Genomic DNA, 16,902 nt, shown 5'->3' with positions numbered 1-16,902 from the left:
CTTCCTGCTCCCCCAGGATGAACCAGGAGCCGAACTCTCCCAAGAGGTGTCTGGAGTAATTCCAATGTATTAATTAGGCAGGGCTGGAGCACAGGGATTAATGAGGGCTGATAATGGTCCCTCAATCAGGAGATGGTTTGGGCAAAGGCTGGATTCTCCTCCTGGGTCCATTGGTCACCTGTGCTGTCCATTGTTTGAGCTGGGAAGTTCATTCCTGATTTATTTAGATTCTGAGGAGCAATCCCTCTTTAAACTCTCCTTGAAATACATTCTACAGCTGGAAAATGATTTTAAAAGGCTCCAAGCAACTCCATTTATCCTTGAGAAAAGCTCCTTTCCCTCCAAATCCTTTTCCTAACTGAGGGGGAAAAAATATGGGCACAGGACTTTTAAACCCAGCAATTCCAGAATGGGATTGGGTTAGATAGGACTTTGGAGATCATCTCATTCCAGCCCCTTCCATGGGCAGGGAATCTTCCACTATCCCATGTTGCTCCAAGCCCTGTCCAGCCTGGTCTTGGACATTTCCAGGACTGGGAAGTCCACAACATCTTGGCATCCTGTGCCAGGTGAGTTGAAAACTGACAGAGAATCCATGGATTTTTTGGTGCAAAGAGGATTCCAAGGGATGGAAGAGGCCAAGTTCGATGCCCTTCTCCAAAAATCTCCACCTGCTTCTTCCCAGCCACTGGGCTGTATGGAGCTGGATATGAGCTTGGAGCTGAATCCTGGGAATCAGGATGGGCTTGGCTTCCAGATGGATCTATCCAAGATAGATGCTTTCTCCTAAGGGTGATAACAGGAAATTTCCAGGAAAACTTCCACCATTTTTGTCCTTTCCTTCTGTTTGTTTCCATGCTGCAAGATCCCAGCTGGACCCAGTTATTCCAGGATATTCATTGATCTGTGAGCACAGCTGGGCCTGGATCTCTGATCAAAATGCAAATTAATAACCTGGACTATTCAATGCCTACAAAGGGCAAACTGAACTTTAAACATGTCCTAAAGATTAAGGCTGGAGAAGAAAATACCTTTTTTTTTTTTTTCCATGTTAAAAAAAACAAAGGCCTCTCCTGTTGTTGTTGGGAAAATGAGGGATCTAAGGGGCAAACCCAGCCTCTGGAAAACTCCAGGACTTCACCTCATCCCCATTCCAAAACCACCTCCTGGAGGATTTAACCGGGGAGCTGGGCTCATTTCCATACTCCCATCTCTCCCCCTAAAATCCTAAATTTGCAGTAATTTATAAAACTCACAATTAGCGCTGACCCTTTCCCATATCAGGGACCTGATTCCAGCCTGGAATCCCCCCCCACACCTCTCCTGTTTGGGATCACTCCCCGCTCAAGGCGAGCCTAAAACTTCAAGCAGATTTGGAGAGACTTTCTGCAAGCCCTGCCTGCCCTTCTCATGCCAGCTCTGACCCCGGTGTTCCTGATGGGAATGTGCCTGAGCTGAAAGGCTGGGTGGGAAGCGGGATCAGGAGGGGCTCCTCAGCCTCAGCTCCTGTGGAGCTCCAAAGGTCGTTTTTCCCTCCCGGGCTGCCGGAGTGTGACAGGCTGTGGGTGGAATCCGAGCTCCTGCTGCTCTCAGACGAGAGGTTTGAACAGCAGGGATGAAGGAAATCGGGATTCTCCTTGCTCATCACCAGGATAGAGCCACTGGGGATTGCTCCAGAGCCTGTGGAAGCAGCTTTGGTCCTGTCCGTGCTGTGGCACTGACCTGACCTGGAAAAATTTGGGAGGTGTGGATTTGCAGCCCAGCTGGGACCAGTGGGAGCCAGGGGACGATTGCCCTAATCGTGGAATTGTTGAGGTTGGAAAATCCTCCAGCATCATCAAGTCCAACCTGGGACTGATGCCCACCTCGGCACTGAGTGCCACATCCAGGAATTCCTAGGACACCTCCAGGGATGGGGACTCCAAACCTCTTTGGGCACTTCTAAGGCCTGACCACCCTTCCCATGAGGAAATTCCTGCTGATGTCCAACCTGAGCCTCTCCTGGGACAGCTTGAGGCCATTCCCTTCTATCCTGTTATTCCCTGGAAGCAGATCCCAACTCCCATCTGGCTCCAACCTTTCAGGGAGTTGTGCAGAGCCATAAGGTCCTTCTGGATCCTCCTTTTCTCCAGGCTCAGCCCCTTTCCAGCTCCCTCAGGAATTCTCCATCCCCTTCCCAGCTCCGTTCCCTTCCCTGGCCATGTTCCAGCCCCTCTGTGTCCCTCCTAGGGCTGTGCAAGAGCTCAGGAAGGATCTCCTGGCTCCCTGTCCAAGCCAGCAGTGCCCAAGGTTTTATCCGCACCTGGAATCGGATCTGTCCCATGGAAATCTCCTCCAGCAGCACAGGAGGAATTCCAGTCCCTTGGAGAAATGTGGGAACAAGCCAGGTGGGTTGTCCTGGGATCTTCCAGCTGTCTGAGGAAGCAAATCTCAGTTCTGGGGTCACAACCTCTCCCTGGATGTGTCCTGGCCCCAAATTGGAATTTCCCTTGAGCCAGGACACATCTCCAGAAGCCTGGAGCACCCTCTGGCTTTGCTGCTTGGGCAGGTCCATGCACAACTTCCAGGTTTTCCAAAGCATGGATCAGCTCTGCTGTGGAGCTGATCCAGCAAATCAAGGGCCTGTGTTAATCCTGTCCCTGCTAATCCAGGTCTGGAAAAGCTGGGAATTGTGGTTCAGAGACAGAGGAGCCACCTGGATTGGGGCCTGCTGGAGGGTGTCCATGTGCCTCATCCCGGAGGGAATAAACCCTCCTGAGCTCCTCAGCAGCTTTGGGATCACAGGATTGGGATGGAGCTGGACCTGAACATTCCAGCCTGAACTGGGACAAACTGGGATGTCCCAGCTTGGGTTTCATGGAAGTGGCTTCCCCAGGGAGTTTCCTGTTTGTTCCTTCAAGGAGGCATCTTCCCACAAGGAACATCCCATCCAGCACATTTGGGAGCTAATGGGATGATCCCATTGTTTGGTTTTCTTCCCTTAATTAAAACACACAAATTGCGGCACCAAAAAAGTGGAAAAAATCAAAGTAAATAACCCAGAAACCATTTGTTTTATTTAATTTCTCTGTCTTCTGGAACAATCTCCAGGGAAATAAAGGAAGCTCCAAAAAAAAGGGGGGGAACAATGTCCGTGTGGAGGCCACGGGTTCCCATAAATGGACTTTGGAAGGAGAGGATGGGAAAGAAAAAAGGGATTGAGATCCTGATAAATGAGGGCTGAGACTGGGAGGGCTGGAGATGCTCCACAGGGAGCTTCCAGCTGGATCCCCTCTGTGGGAATGGGAGGGAGGGAAAATGAGGATTTCGGAAGGTGCCTGCCCTCAGTTCTTGGCTGAGGAACACAGGAAAGGGGAATGGATGTGGCCACATGGGAAGAGCCATGGAAAACAGGCCAGGAGCATTATGGATGTGGAATTTGAGGGGTTTCACATGGTTTGTGCTATCCTGCCCAGTCCAGGGGTGTGGAGAGGATGGAATTCTCCTTCTGGAAGTGGAAGGGGTCCTGGCTTGGTCTGGGAGGCAGAATCCTGCTCTGCCATCCCCTTCCCTGGAGAAGGCATCACTCTTCCCAGGTTTCTGGCAGAAAATTCCCAACCCTTCCCAGTCTCAGGAATGTGGCTGTGGCTCCCATCATTCCCATCCAACATTCCATGGAAAGGGAATCAGGTCGATGGCTCTGCTTCCCTTTCTTGCCATTCCCACCTCGGTACCCTCCCCATATCCCTCTGCACATTCCCAAGGGTGGGAATGATCTGGGAGAGCTCCTCGCCTCGTGTGGGACCCTCTGCTTGCCCCTTGTCCTGGGGGCTTGGGACAATTCCTTTGGATTTTTCAAGGGAGTGAGTGAGTCTGGAATTCCTGGCCTGAAACTCCCAGTGTTTTCGTCCACGTGCTTATTTATTATCTATATTTTATTATTGATATCTATTATCTATTTTATTATCTATTTAATATCTAGAATTTATTTACTTATATTTTATTTAAATTTTACTTAAATTTTAGTTTTTATTTTATTATTTATTTTATTTTTATTGATTTTTATATTTTATAGTTATATTTAATTTAAATTTTATTATATTAATTATTTCTATGATTTATTCTTATTATTTATTATTTTATTAGGTATTATTTATTTACCTCACATTGTTTCTTTTTCATTAATTAGCTATTATAACAATTTGCCAACTATAAAATCATAAAATCACAAAATCATGGAATGATTTGGGTTGGAAGGGACCTTAAGGATCATCTCCTTCCAATTCCCTGCCTTGGCCATGGAACCTTCCACTAAAAAATCCAAGGAAAAAACTTAAAATATGGATTTGCCAAAGGAAATGGGGGAAGTCGGGAATGAGAGGCTGGATTTGGGATACTTTCAATTTGTTTTTAATCCTAACTTGTTTTGGAGAACCCAAAAATCCTCAACAAAACCCCCAATTTCTTTGGGAAAAAGAAATTGAGGAAACAAAGCAGTTCAGGACAATTTCTGATTCCAAAAATCCAATATTTGGAGACAAATCCCTTCCTGATTTTTGCCCGAATGAGGAATCCCAAAAATCCAGTATTTGGAGACATCCCACAGCAGGGAAAAGACATTTGGTCAGGGCTTGGTTTGGAAAAAAAACAAACAAATCCCCAAAATTCCATAAAAGTTCCCCAAAATTCATTATCCAGGAGCTCCTAACGAGCAGAAAATGAGCAGAATGAGATGTTCTCGTCGAGCTGTAGGACTGGTCCTACAAAATGAGGAAAGGAGGGATGAGGGGAATATGGGATGATGGGGATTTTTACAGGAAGGAGATGGCAGCTGGAGGAACGCTCCCGATCCAGCTGGGGTAGAGCGGGAAGGACACGGAGCAGAGCGAGGGAAAACAACCCCAAGCACCACCCCTGTTTTGTTTCCCATTATTGCTCTAATTCCAGCCTAATTGGAAACGGCCTGGATGTGTTTAGGAACACGAGGAACATCTGGATCTCATTGGAAGAGCTCCGCTTTTCCAAGTGGCGCCTTCCATTTTCATCCCAGGCCAAAGATTCCCACATCACGACTTGTCCTCTTTCTTTCTCTCCTTTTCTTTTTTTTCCTTTGGTTTGGTTTGTCTTTTTTTTTAAAATGTTTTATTTTTTTCCCTTCCTTTCCAGCAAATGAGAGGTTGAACTTTCGACTCCGTGGAAAACAGTTGGAGAGAAACCCTGAGAAATCCCGGGAGAGCCATTGAGCCTTTCTTCCCATTATCCCGCTTGATTCCTTGCTGCTCCTCGGTTCTTTCAATCCAGCCTGGAGCTGTTTCGTGCTGGTGGCATGAAGGGAAAAACGGGAAGGCACAAGAGGAGGGGGAAAAATTGGGAAAAAGAAAACAAATAGGGAAGAAGAGTTTGTGAGGTCAGACGTGGAGAAACAAAGACAATTCCATGGAAAAGTGTCCTTGAGCTGGACCAGGAGTTGAGATTTGCCAAACGGATGGATCCACACAAATATTCCATGATTTTCTATTCTGATCCCAGCTCCTTTAGTAAGTTCTCCTGAAGGCCCAGAGTTATCCAAGGTCATGGAAAGGGCTCTCCTTGGGGGCTTTTACCAGGATTCCTAAGGATTTTCTTCCATGTTCTCGTGATTGTGTTTCCTCACATTCCAAAGGCAGAGCCATCGGATTTCTCCGTCATCCAAGGAAGCTGAGGGTGGTTTTGCTGGGAGAACCAAGTCCTGGTCCCACCTGGGCAGATGGCTGGAAATTCCCCTTGTTGGTGGAAGCCAAACAAAGCCATTTCTGGGATCAGAACACATTCCCAGATTCCTGCATTCCTCCCTCTTCCCAAGCCCATCTTCAGGAGTTCTGGCTTTCCCAAATGGAACAGCAAGGAAGGAGCCTGAGATCCAAGATCTCCTTGTGGATTACACCACAGGGCAAATCCCAGTTCTCTTCCAGTGTCTCCAGCACTCCTTTGGATTTGGAAAGTTGTGGGATTGTCTCCCATTGGGAATTCTGGAGGAGAGGGGAGACAATAAAGGGATTGTAGGAATCTTCACCTCCTCAGCCGGGAGATGAGTGGAAAACTCCCAAATCCCCACCCTTTGGAGAAGAGGGGCTCATAGGAAGAGGGAGGAAAGCTGGGAATGTGTCTTGATCCCAGAAATGGCTTTGGCTTCCATCCACAAGGGGAATTCCCAGCCATCCATCCAGGTGGGATTAGGACTTGGTTCTCCCAGCAAACCCATCCTCAGCTTCCTTGGATGATGGAGAAATCCGATGGCTCTGCCTTTGGAATGTGAGGAAACACAATCACGAGAACATGGAAGAAAATCCTTAGGAATCCCGGCAGAAACTCCCAAGGAGAGCGCTTTCCATGACCTTGGATAACTCTGGACCTGCAGAAGAACTTCCTAGAGGAGCTGGGACCAGAACAGAAAATCATGGAATGCTGGACGTTGGAAAAATACCTCCAAGGTCACCAGGTCCAATCACCAACCCATGTCCCCAAGGGTCCCTCTCCAAAGGTTCTGTTGGAGGTGGGAATTGGAAGAATCCCAATGTTAAGGAAAATACAGGGAATAGATAAAATCATGGATCTGATCCTCCAAAGGAACGCCAAAAGAAATCAAGTTGGATAAGAAAATCCAAGGTAAGAAGTTGTTAGTGGAATTATCTTGCCATTAATTAATGCCATTTTAAGAAAAAAAGGAAGTATTTTATTAATTTTAAAATAAAAGCCTTGAGGGTTTTTCCCTCTTAAATTCCTCCCCCTTTTTAAAAAGAAAAACATAAAGTAATTTAAGTAAAACTCCTATAGCTGCATTTTAATATAATCCCATAGAATTTTATTATATATATTTATGTTTATATATATATATTTTGTTTTCATAATGTATTATATATAATTATAATTATTACAATTATGTGATTATAATTGTAAATAATAATAAATGCTATTTACAATTATAATTACATAATTGTAATAATTATAATTATATATAAAATAAATTATGATTATAATTATATAATTGTACCTATACTTTTATTTATAATTATAGTTTATTTATAATTAATCTATCTTTATTATTTATGATTATTGTATTCATAAAACTTTATTATATCCATACAAATATGATGGTTTTATAGAGATACTTCATATTTTAGAAAGCTAAAATTAATATAATATTTTTATTAATGAAATTGATGTTAAATAATAAAATTATATTTTATTAGTTTAATGAATAGTTTATTAATAATTTAATTATAAAAGTTTTAGGGACAATAATGAAGGATTTGCCTAACTGGTCTTAGCCTGGCTTCCTCTTGCCTTGGAAAATTTTTATTCCTGGAAAAATTCTTGGAATTTTGGAAGAAACCAGTGAGTGATGGATGAAGAATTTCCTCCAGGTGATTTTATATTGTAGGGAGCGCTGACCATTCCCAAACCATGTATTCCTGGAATCACCGAGGCTGGAAAAGGCCTCAGGACCTGCGGGTCCAAGCAGGGCTGCGAGGAGATGGAGGTGGAGCAGAGATCCCACTTTTCCAGCTTCTCCCAAAGGCATTCCTGGGAAAAAGGGACCTTGCAGGGATCAGCTTTTCCCACTGGCCAAAGGATTCTCCAGGATGTTCCCGTGGCAGGATCCAAATGGGAGCTGGATCGGGGGGACGGAAGGGGATGGGAGAAGCTGCAGCTCCTAATCCCGGGATTTATCCAAGAGGCTGATGCTCCACATTCCCATTTTCCAAGGATTTTCTCCTGTTTTCCCTTGGGAGCAGAACAAACCCAACACCCTCAGAAACCGCTAGGAATTTTTCTCTCCAAAAAGAGAGTTCAAGGAATTCCTGCGTTATTCTGTGGGATTTAAATAATATTTTATTATGTTATAGAATCTTTCAGAATATTTTATAATATTTATATCTTACATATATTTTATATATAATATGTTAATTATATTTATATTTCTATTATTGATCTTATAATATTTCATATTATATTATATTATATTATATTATATTATATTATATTATATTATATTATATTTTTTAGAATATTTTATTTTATTTTGTTTATAGGCAATATTAATATTTATATGTATAAGAATTATATTTACATTATTAATATTTGTATATTCTATATATTTATGATACAATGATTTAATAAATATAATAACATATAATAATGTAAAAATATTATGATTTTATAATTTTATGTTATAATATATATTACATTACATTATATATTTCTCCCTATGTTATGGAAGGTGTTCCTGGCATCCCATAATGCCCTGAAATCCTTCCAAAATCCCATTTTTATTTTCTTTTCCCCAAATCCTTCTGAGCACAGCTGCCTCCAAGAATTCCTTCTCTTCCTTCCCAGATCAAAGGAGCTCCTGTTTTTGTTGTAATTAAGGTGCTTCATTACCGATTAATTGCAACACAAACAGGGCAGGCTTTGATCTCCAAAGGGAGATTTGCCTGGAATGACTGGAAAAGGCAAAGAAAAGGAAATCAGGGAATACTTCCATGACTCGATCCTGACAGCCTGAGTCACGTTGCCTGATGAATTCATGGAAAATTATCAGAATTATTCCTCTGGAATTTCAGTAACACAAATAAAGCAAGACCCCAGAAATCTAAAATACGATCCTGGAGTTTTTTACGTATTTTCTGAAATTTATCTTCCCCAGTTCTTTCCCTGGAATGTCTAGGCTTCCATGAAAAAGCTCTGGAATTGTGGCAAGTCCAGAAAAGCTAGGAATTCTTTTGGCAGAGGTTTGCCAAGCATTTTTTTTTTTTGGAACCTCCTGGCCAAAATATGGTGCTGAGAGGTGCCCTAAGTAAGCTGTTCCAAGGAAAAATTCCAACTGTTTTCATCTTCCTGTTGCCCCTTGAATGGCAAATCCTGTCCCAAAAATCATGGACCCCTCCACTGGACACTTTTATGGAATAAATCAGGTAAAATTGAAGTGTTAAAGGCTTTTTTTTTTTTTTTTTTTTTTTAAGGATTAAAGGAGCCCAAATGTTTAAAATAATTTAAGAAGTGATTAGAGCTGAGCCCAAAGTCCAGCCTAGGGAAAGAACTGGATGTGGAATGTTGGGATAAGTGGGATTCACTGGGGTGGGCAGCTCCTGGAGTATCCAAAGCCAAGCCAGAGATGTCCCTGGAACAATCTGGGATAAGTCTTGCCCTTAATATTGAATCTGAACATGGCTCAGTTTGCTGGGCTGAGCTTTTTGGGTCTCTCCTAAATCTTCCAGTGACAGATTCCCAGTGTTCCCATCCCTGTGGAATACAGGAGTCAATCAATCTAGAGGCATCCTGGAGCTCCTAGGGAGCATCCAAGGTCCTGAGATGCTGCTTCCCTTGAAATTATGGAATGGTTTGGGTGGGATCTCCAAGATGATCCAGTTCCACCCCTTGCCATGGGTGAGGACCCCCTCTGGAATGTGTGGGATCCCAGAGTCCAGGAATCAGGATGAGGGTGAGGCCCTGGCATGGGTATTCCCAAAGAAACCGTGGCTGGAAGCGTCCAAGGTTGGTCAGGGCTTGGAGCCACCTGGGATGGTGGAAGGTTGGGGCTGGATCAATTTAAGGTCCCTTCCAACCCAAACCATTCCGTAATTCCTTGATTCTCCAACCATAAATTATCAGAGAAATCTCCAAGAGACCAGTGGATAAAACACTATTTACCAGACTCTGGCTTTTCCTGGAGAAGCAGCTGGAGCCAGGGTGACCTTCAATGTCTTCTGTGACCTGGATTCTTCAAGAGGAAGTGACTCTGATCTTCTCTGGGAACGTGGGAGACCATGCTGGGTGAACTTGAATCCAGGTTTATCACCCACCTTTAGTCCTCCACAGTGGCCTAAAGGCTGGACTGGGTGGATTTAGACCCTTCCAGCATTTCCAGAATATTCTGGAGCACCCCAGGAGCCTCATCCACCTTCCAGACTGAAACATCTCATGGATTAAAAAAATTCCTCCCTCCCATTCTGCTCCGGATGCAATTCCAGCTCAGCAGAGCAGCCAGTTGGCTCCTGGATCTTCCACCTGGCTGGGACCTGTGTCACAGGTTCTCTTCCAAAAATATCCCGGTGGCTTCTCTTCCTGGTGAAGAAGTTCACCACATTTCCTAGGAGTCCTTCTGGTCGGGAGCAATTCCCACCCAACTGAGTCGCACTTTCGGCTTCGTTGCCTCAGCGCTGGTTGTGTAACCCCTTGGCAGAATTCCTGGTCATTTGTAACTTTTTGTCTCCATATTTTGATAGGAAAAATAGCTCAAAGGCACTGTTAATAAATCCCTTTGTCCTTGGCATTCCCTGTGTCCCGTGCTCCATCCACACTGGAAATCGCTGGAGGAATCGTGGCCCTCTGGTCTCGTGGCGATATCCCAGATCCAGAGATTGGGTGAAACCTGGGAGAAGAGGAAAACTGACATTCCCTAAGGATTGAGCAAGACTTTGCCTCACCTGGACATAGGATTTGTGCTTCATCCAGCTTTTCAATGGAAGGTTGCTTTTCATTGCACCTTTCCTGGTCTCCTCTGTGTTCTCCTCGTGACAAACTGGAAACTACAGGAGGAAAAAAGGGAAAATTTGCATCCCTCTTCTCACTTCCGGAATGAGAACATTTCCCAGAGCTCCCTCTCCTTTCCCTGAAACCTTGGCATGGAGCAAGACTCTGACCTGGAAGCAATGCCATGGAGAGCCCTTCCTCAGAAAGAATTACTTTGATTTTGGCCTTGGAACTCAGCCTTTCCTCACCTTCTCCTCCCATCTCCTGATGGGACAAATGGAGTCCAAGTCATAAGAGAGATCCATGAAAAAGTAACATGATAAGCCAAAAGCTTGGCATTCCAGCCAGGAATGTTTTCCAGTGTTCTTTTGGGGTGCTCACCCCGGGAATTAGTTGTTTGATGATCTGATTTTTGATTTTCCATGAGGGACTTGTTATTTTCTTGGAGTAAGTCCCCCAAGAAAGCCCCTGCATGGATGATGTTCCTCTGATTCCTGACTTGGAGCAGCAAAAACAATGTCTCCCTGGAAAACCGAACACTGTGGCAAAGCTTTCCCTGGATTTTCAACTCCTTAGACACAGGGAGCTACAAATCCTGGATATTTACCTGGATCTCCCTCTTCCCTTAACCTTTGGCTCCCAGAAATTTTAAACTCAAGCCCAGACCTTGCTTTGTAGGCTCATGAACTTGCTGCAAGTGCAGAAGATCAGGTGATGGAATTGTCCTCGGAATGCTCATGGAATTTTTTGCTTTCCTTTCAAGATGCACTTCCCAGAACCAAATGATTTTTTTGGGAATATTTCTTTTTCAGGGAATCTTATCCCAGACACAGAGGAGAAAACACAACCCCAAAAATTCTCATCTGGGAAGTGGCAAAAAACCAGGGGGGGAGGGAAGGGAAGGGAAGGGAAGGGAAGGGAAGGGAAGGGAAGGGAAGGGAAGGGAAGGGAAGGGAAGGGAAGGGAAGGGAAGGGAAGGGAAGGGAAGGGAAGGGAAGGGAAGGGAAGGGAAGGAACCCTCCATAGGAAAGCTCAGGACACTTCCTGCCTGGAACATGGATCCATCCTCATCCCTTTTCCCTCTTTTCTATGGGATGAACCACACAAAACCTCAAGCTCTTAAGATACCTGGAAACATTCCTGGTCTGTGCCATGGAGGTTGAACATTGCCTCAATCCAGGTTTTTTTTTTTTTTTTTTAGGAAGGAAGCAGACCTTGACATTCACCCTTTCCCCTGGATTTCTCCTCTTTTTCCAGGGAATCCCCTGTTGGCAGGATTTGATGGCACTCTAGAGAGTCTTTTCTGGATTTAATCTGTAGAAAAAGACTTTTGTTTCTCCACTTGTCAGGAAGCAGCAGGAGCAGGGTTAAATCCCAGCAGGCCTCCTGCTCCCTGACTTGGCCCTGACTGGAAGGGCCTGGAGGCTGAAACAAAGCAACCCCAAAAAAATGGGAAAAACAACTTTTGTTTCCAAATAAACAAATTCCCTCTGCCCTCAGGTGTGGGACTCCATTAATCCTCCCTCCTCTGCCAAGGCCTGGGCTCCATGTGGAGTCCCTGGCTCAGGAAGAATTTGAGGGATGCTCCAAGCCCTGAGGAAGGTGGGGAGTGATCCCACCCTCCCTTCCATGCCCTTTTCCAGGCCATCTGTCCTTTCTCCCGTGCTCCCAAAGGATTTTTGGTTGTTCTGTTGCTGTTTTTCCTCAGCCCAGCCACACTGGAGCTCTGCCTCTGGATCCTGCTGGGGTTTTAATGGATCTTGGGAAGCTGGGACCTGTGGGGCTCACACAAAGGCTCTGCTGGAGCAGGGAGAGCTGGGATGGGGCTGCCAAGGCTAATGGGAGCTTTCCTGGACCCACATTCCAACCAGGATATAGCAAGGATGGTGCCTAAATTCCCCTTTCCATGAACAGCCTGGCTGCAGTGATCCTGCTCCTTTTCCCATCCTGATCCCTGGTGCTGCACCCGTTTGGTTTCTTTGGATCCAGGATCACCTCGGGTTTAATTTTGGGGTGATCATCCTGAGTGTCCTTCCCAGAATCCCAGATCAGTTTGAGTGGGAAGAGACCTTAAATCCCATCCTGTTCCATGGGTAGGGACACCTCCCACTATCCCAGGTGGATCCCCAGTGTCCAACCTGGCCTTGGACACTGCCAGGGATCCAGGGGCAGCCACAGCTGCTCTGGGAATTCCAGCCCAACTCCTCCCCACCCTCAGAGGGAGAAATTTCTTCTGGATATCCCAGCCATCCCTGCCCCCCGGCAGTTTAAATTCCTTTCTTGGACATGATAGCAATAAACCAGGGATTTTTAACCCCCAAGATTCCCAGAACATGGAAAATGCATTCGCATCATCCACTCACGGGAATTAACGCACCAGATATTTTGGGATATTTTTTTAACACAGCTGTGCTCGTTTTCAGGTGAAGTTCAGATGTCACTTCCTGCAAAGACATCAAACTTCCCAGAATCCTGGGATCACTGAAGCTGGAAAAGTCCTCCAGGATCATCCAGGCAAACCTGGGACCAATCCCCACCTTGGCATTTTGTGCCACATCCAGGAATTCCTTGGACATCTCCAGGGATGGGGCCTCCAAATCTCCCTGGTCACCTTCAATGCCTGACCACCCTTTCCATGGAGAAATTCCTTGAATTTACCTTGTTTTCCAGCCCTTTCCCCACGTTTTTTGCTCTCTGTATGTCCCATTTCCACTTTGGGACAACTCTTATTTCACCTTCTCCTCCTTGACATGTGTCTGGATTCCTGCTGGACCTGAAATCCTTCCCACACCTGCCAACACCCAGGAGCTTCTTCCAGATCCAAGCATTTCCCTTTTAGTGGGAAAAGGGAATCCTGAGGATATCATCTGTCCACAAAACCTGTAAAAAGCAATGGATGGGTGGAAAAAAATCCAGACATAAATCAGTGCTTCCTCCAAGGGAAAGCTCAGGACTTTTCCAGCCTCACTCACCAGCTAGCTGCAAACACGGACCCATCCTTATCACCTTTCCCTCATTTCTCCAGGATGAGATGAAAGACAAAATGAGGCCACACAAATTCCAAACCCCAAGCTCTGGAGACACCTGGAAACCTTCCTGGTCTGTGCCATGGAGGATGAAGCTTTGCCTCAATCCAGGGGTTTTTTTTTGGGAAGAAACCAGGCCTTGCACTTTTGCCCTTTCCTCTGGATTTCTCCCCCTTTTTCCAGGGAATCCCCTGTTGACATTAATAATATTTATTTGCAGGTGGTAAAAGCTGAGTAAGGACCTTCAGGCTGGATTGGGGATGAGTAAGTGGAAAATCCCTGAATTTCAGCCCGGGATTTGCTCACCTTTCAGGAGAGGAACTCCTGCCAGCTCAATTTTCCTGTTTAATGGAGCAGCAGGACAACTCCAGCTCCCTGCAGCAGGGGAAATCATAAGGGAAATGTGCTTGAAATGTGCTTTGGGATTGAGATTGCTGCAGGTGACTCAAAACACTTAATAGATATTAATTAGTTAATTATTTAACTCACGCTGGCCACCTAATTGGTCAGTTTGGAGTGTCTGTGTGGAAGCTGAGGAATGAAATGAGATTCCCAAACTGCTCCAGGATGGGAGCCAAGATGCCACGACAGCATTGGAATCCTCTCCTGTGGTGCCATGGAAGGTGTTGGGATAATGAAATTCCTGGAGCAGGCTGGGATATGGGCTATTTTGATTTGTTGTGTCATCCAAGAGAAAGGATTTTTGCTTTGACTTGAAAACCCTTGGGACAGGAATGGTGTCCTTGTGTCTTCTTCTAGGACACCAATCCCGGTTGGCTTTGTGCTCCTAAACCAAAAAATGGGGAAGATTAGGGAGATTGAGATGGGATTTTGGGAAGGAATTCCTGGCTGGGAGGGTGGGCAGGGGCTGGGCTGGAATTCCCAGATTTGTTGTGGCTGCCCCTGGATCCTTGGGAATGTCCAAGGCCAGGTTGGAGACTGGGGCATGGATCCACCTGGGACAGTGGGAGGTGTCCCTGCCCATGGGATGTTGGACTGGATGATCTTTGAGGCCATTCCAACCCAAACCATTCCACAATTCCATGATAAATGGTTTTTCCAGAGGTGTTGTCAGGAGTGGGAAGGGATTTCGGTGCCGAGAGAAACCCACAAGTCAAGGCAGGGCAGGTGAAGAAGGAGTTGTCCCAAACATGCAGCGAGCAAAGAATGTGAGGAAAGGGGTGAAAAACAAGGAGAGTTCCCGGCTCCGGCTGGGGAAGGATCTGGGGGAAGTGGAGGAGGTGTGGAATTGTGATGAAAGGGGTGTGGAGGCGCGGGGTGTGGGAGGCAGAGCAATGCCAGAGGCCTCGGAGCATTGGGCAATCCGTGCGGGAGAAAGGGCAGGATGTGGTGCCAGGTCAAGGACAACAGGAGGAAAGGGAAAAAGTGGAATATTTCTCCCTCATTTCTCACCTCTCCCTGCAAGGAATCATCCAGGAAATGCCGAACAGGACACAAGGCTGAAAATCCAAACCAAGGAAAAACAGCAAAGAGGCCGCAGGAATCCTGAGGGATTCTTTCTCCAAGGACGCTCATTCCCTCAGGGAATACTTGAATTGCAACAAAATAAAATAAATACATTTTAAAAATACATATATATATATATATATATATATATATATATATATATATTAAATTCAGGTCCATTATTTCAGCTGCTTGGGGTAATTAATTCCTTTTTTGTTTTTTTAAGTCAGAGGAATGAAACAAAAACCAAGCAAACTGATGGAATTTTCCTGCCTGGGATTTTATTCCCCTTCTGAAATTTAATTATGCGAATATGTTTATAGCTGAAAACCTCCTGTAATTCCTCTCGGTCAAAGGATGAAATCCATTTGTCCTGAAAGGGAATTTTAGGAGTTTGGGTGGTTGAGAAACTCTGTTTTACCTTGTGTTTGGTTCAAACCCACCCCTTGTTTATTTCCCAAATCAACAACTCATGGATTTAAGAGCACTTGGATGACCAGAGTTGTGTCTGGATGAAATGTGAAGCCTCATTTTTGATTTAAGAGCTGAGCAAGTCCCATCTTGCCCAAATTAGAGCAATTATGGCCCATCTAAACCGACCATCCTGCTTTGGATTACGCTGGAAATATTCCTAGGAGGGGCTGTCTCCCTCAGTGGCTCCGCACCTGGAATCAATGAGCTTCCCAAACAATGTCAGGCCAGGCTGATCCAACTGCAGCCTCTCCAAAATGGGGGATATTGGAGCACAGAACTCACAGAATCACCAGGTTGGGAGAGACTTTAAAGACCATCGAGTCCAGCCCAGCCCCAACACCTGAACTCAACCCTGGCACCCAGTGCCACATCCAGGCTTTGTTAAACTCACCCAGGGATGGGGACTCCACCACCTCCCCGGGCAGCCATTCCAGAACTTTATCACCTTTCTGTAAATAACTTTTTCCTAATTCCCAGCCTCTATTTCCCTTGGTGCAGCTCGAGGCTGTGCCCTCTGGTTCTGTCAGTTCCTGGAGACAGAGCCCAGCCCCAGCTGGCCACAGCCACCTTTCAGGAGCTCTGGAGAGTGCTGAGGTCACCCCCGAGTCTCCTTCTCTCCCGGCTGAGCACCCCCAGCTCCCCCAGCCGTTCCTCACAGGGTTTGTGTTCCCAGCCCCTCTCCAGCCTCGTTGTCCCCTCTGGATGAGCTCAAACATCTCAAAGTCCTTCCCAAACTGAGGGCACAGCACTCGAGGTGCAGGCTCCTTCCAGGCTGTTCCTCCTCCTGGAACGATGGAATAATGGAGGGAACGAAGGGAAGAGGTTTGCTTAAAGCACTGTCCCTGACTCACATTCCAAGGAGGAATGGGACCGGGCAATGGGAAGAGATGTCGGGGATTTATGTGCCTTGAGATCCCAGCTGGAATTCCTGAAACCTTTTAGGAAAGTTAAGGAAACATAAATTTTTGCATTGTCCCTCAAAGGATTAAGCAAGGCACCCTTTTATCTTCCTGGAATGACATTCCCTAATCCCAGGAGGACTCCAGGGCCCAGAAAGTCTCAGCCTGGTGATTTCTGGGATAAACAAATTGTGTAGCCCTAAACCCCGAGGAATGCCAGGAAAACCCCCATGTGACTGCCAAGAGACTCCAAACTGGACCCAGAATCTGGGAATACACAGCCAAACAACCTGGATATCCAACGTGTCTCAAATCCCAAGAAAAGCTGGAACCTGGTGGAAAAGCTGAGAGTCCCTTGGAGGCTCAGTAAATAAATGATAAATATTTGATAATTTTGTGGGAATGGGTCTGACCCCCTCCCAGCATGGACAATCAGTGACTTCCACCCCAAATTTCCCCCATTTACAATATTCCAAATTAGTGGATTTGCATGTTGCAAAAAAATATGGAGACATCTTCATATTCCATGTCCACAATTCCCATCA

The 16,902-nt window shown here is 45.6% G+C and overlaps 1 long non-coding RNA gene across 1 annotated transcript; it reads left to right on the top strand.

Annotated features, from left to right (window-relative positions):
• The first annotated feature begins 2,182 nt into the window (after positions 1-2,182).
• On the top strand, positions 2,183-5,361 carry LOC137473499 (uncharacterized). The gene is made up of 2 exons (XR_010998855.1): positions 2,183-2,387; positions 5,146-5,361. It is a non-coding gene; the product is annotated as an uncharacterized lncRNA (long non-coding RNA).
• Positions 5,362-16,902: the final 11,541 nt, after the last annotated feature.

This window comes from Anomalospiza imberbis, chromosome 4 (genome assembly GCF_031753505.1).
Source record: "Anomalospiza imberbis isolate Cuckoo-Finch-1a 21T00152 chromosome 4, ASM3175350v1, whole genome shotgun sequence".
In the NCBI taxonomy this organism is placed as follows: Eukaryota; Metazoa; Chordata; class Aves; order Passeriformes; family Viduidae; genus Anomalospiza; species Anomalospiza imberbis.
Note: the sequence above shows the minus strand (reverse complement) of the source record. Positions and strands in the feature narration are given on the sequence as shown.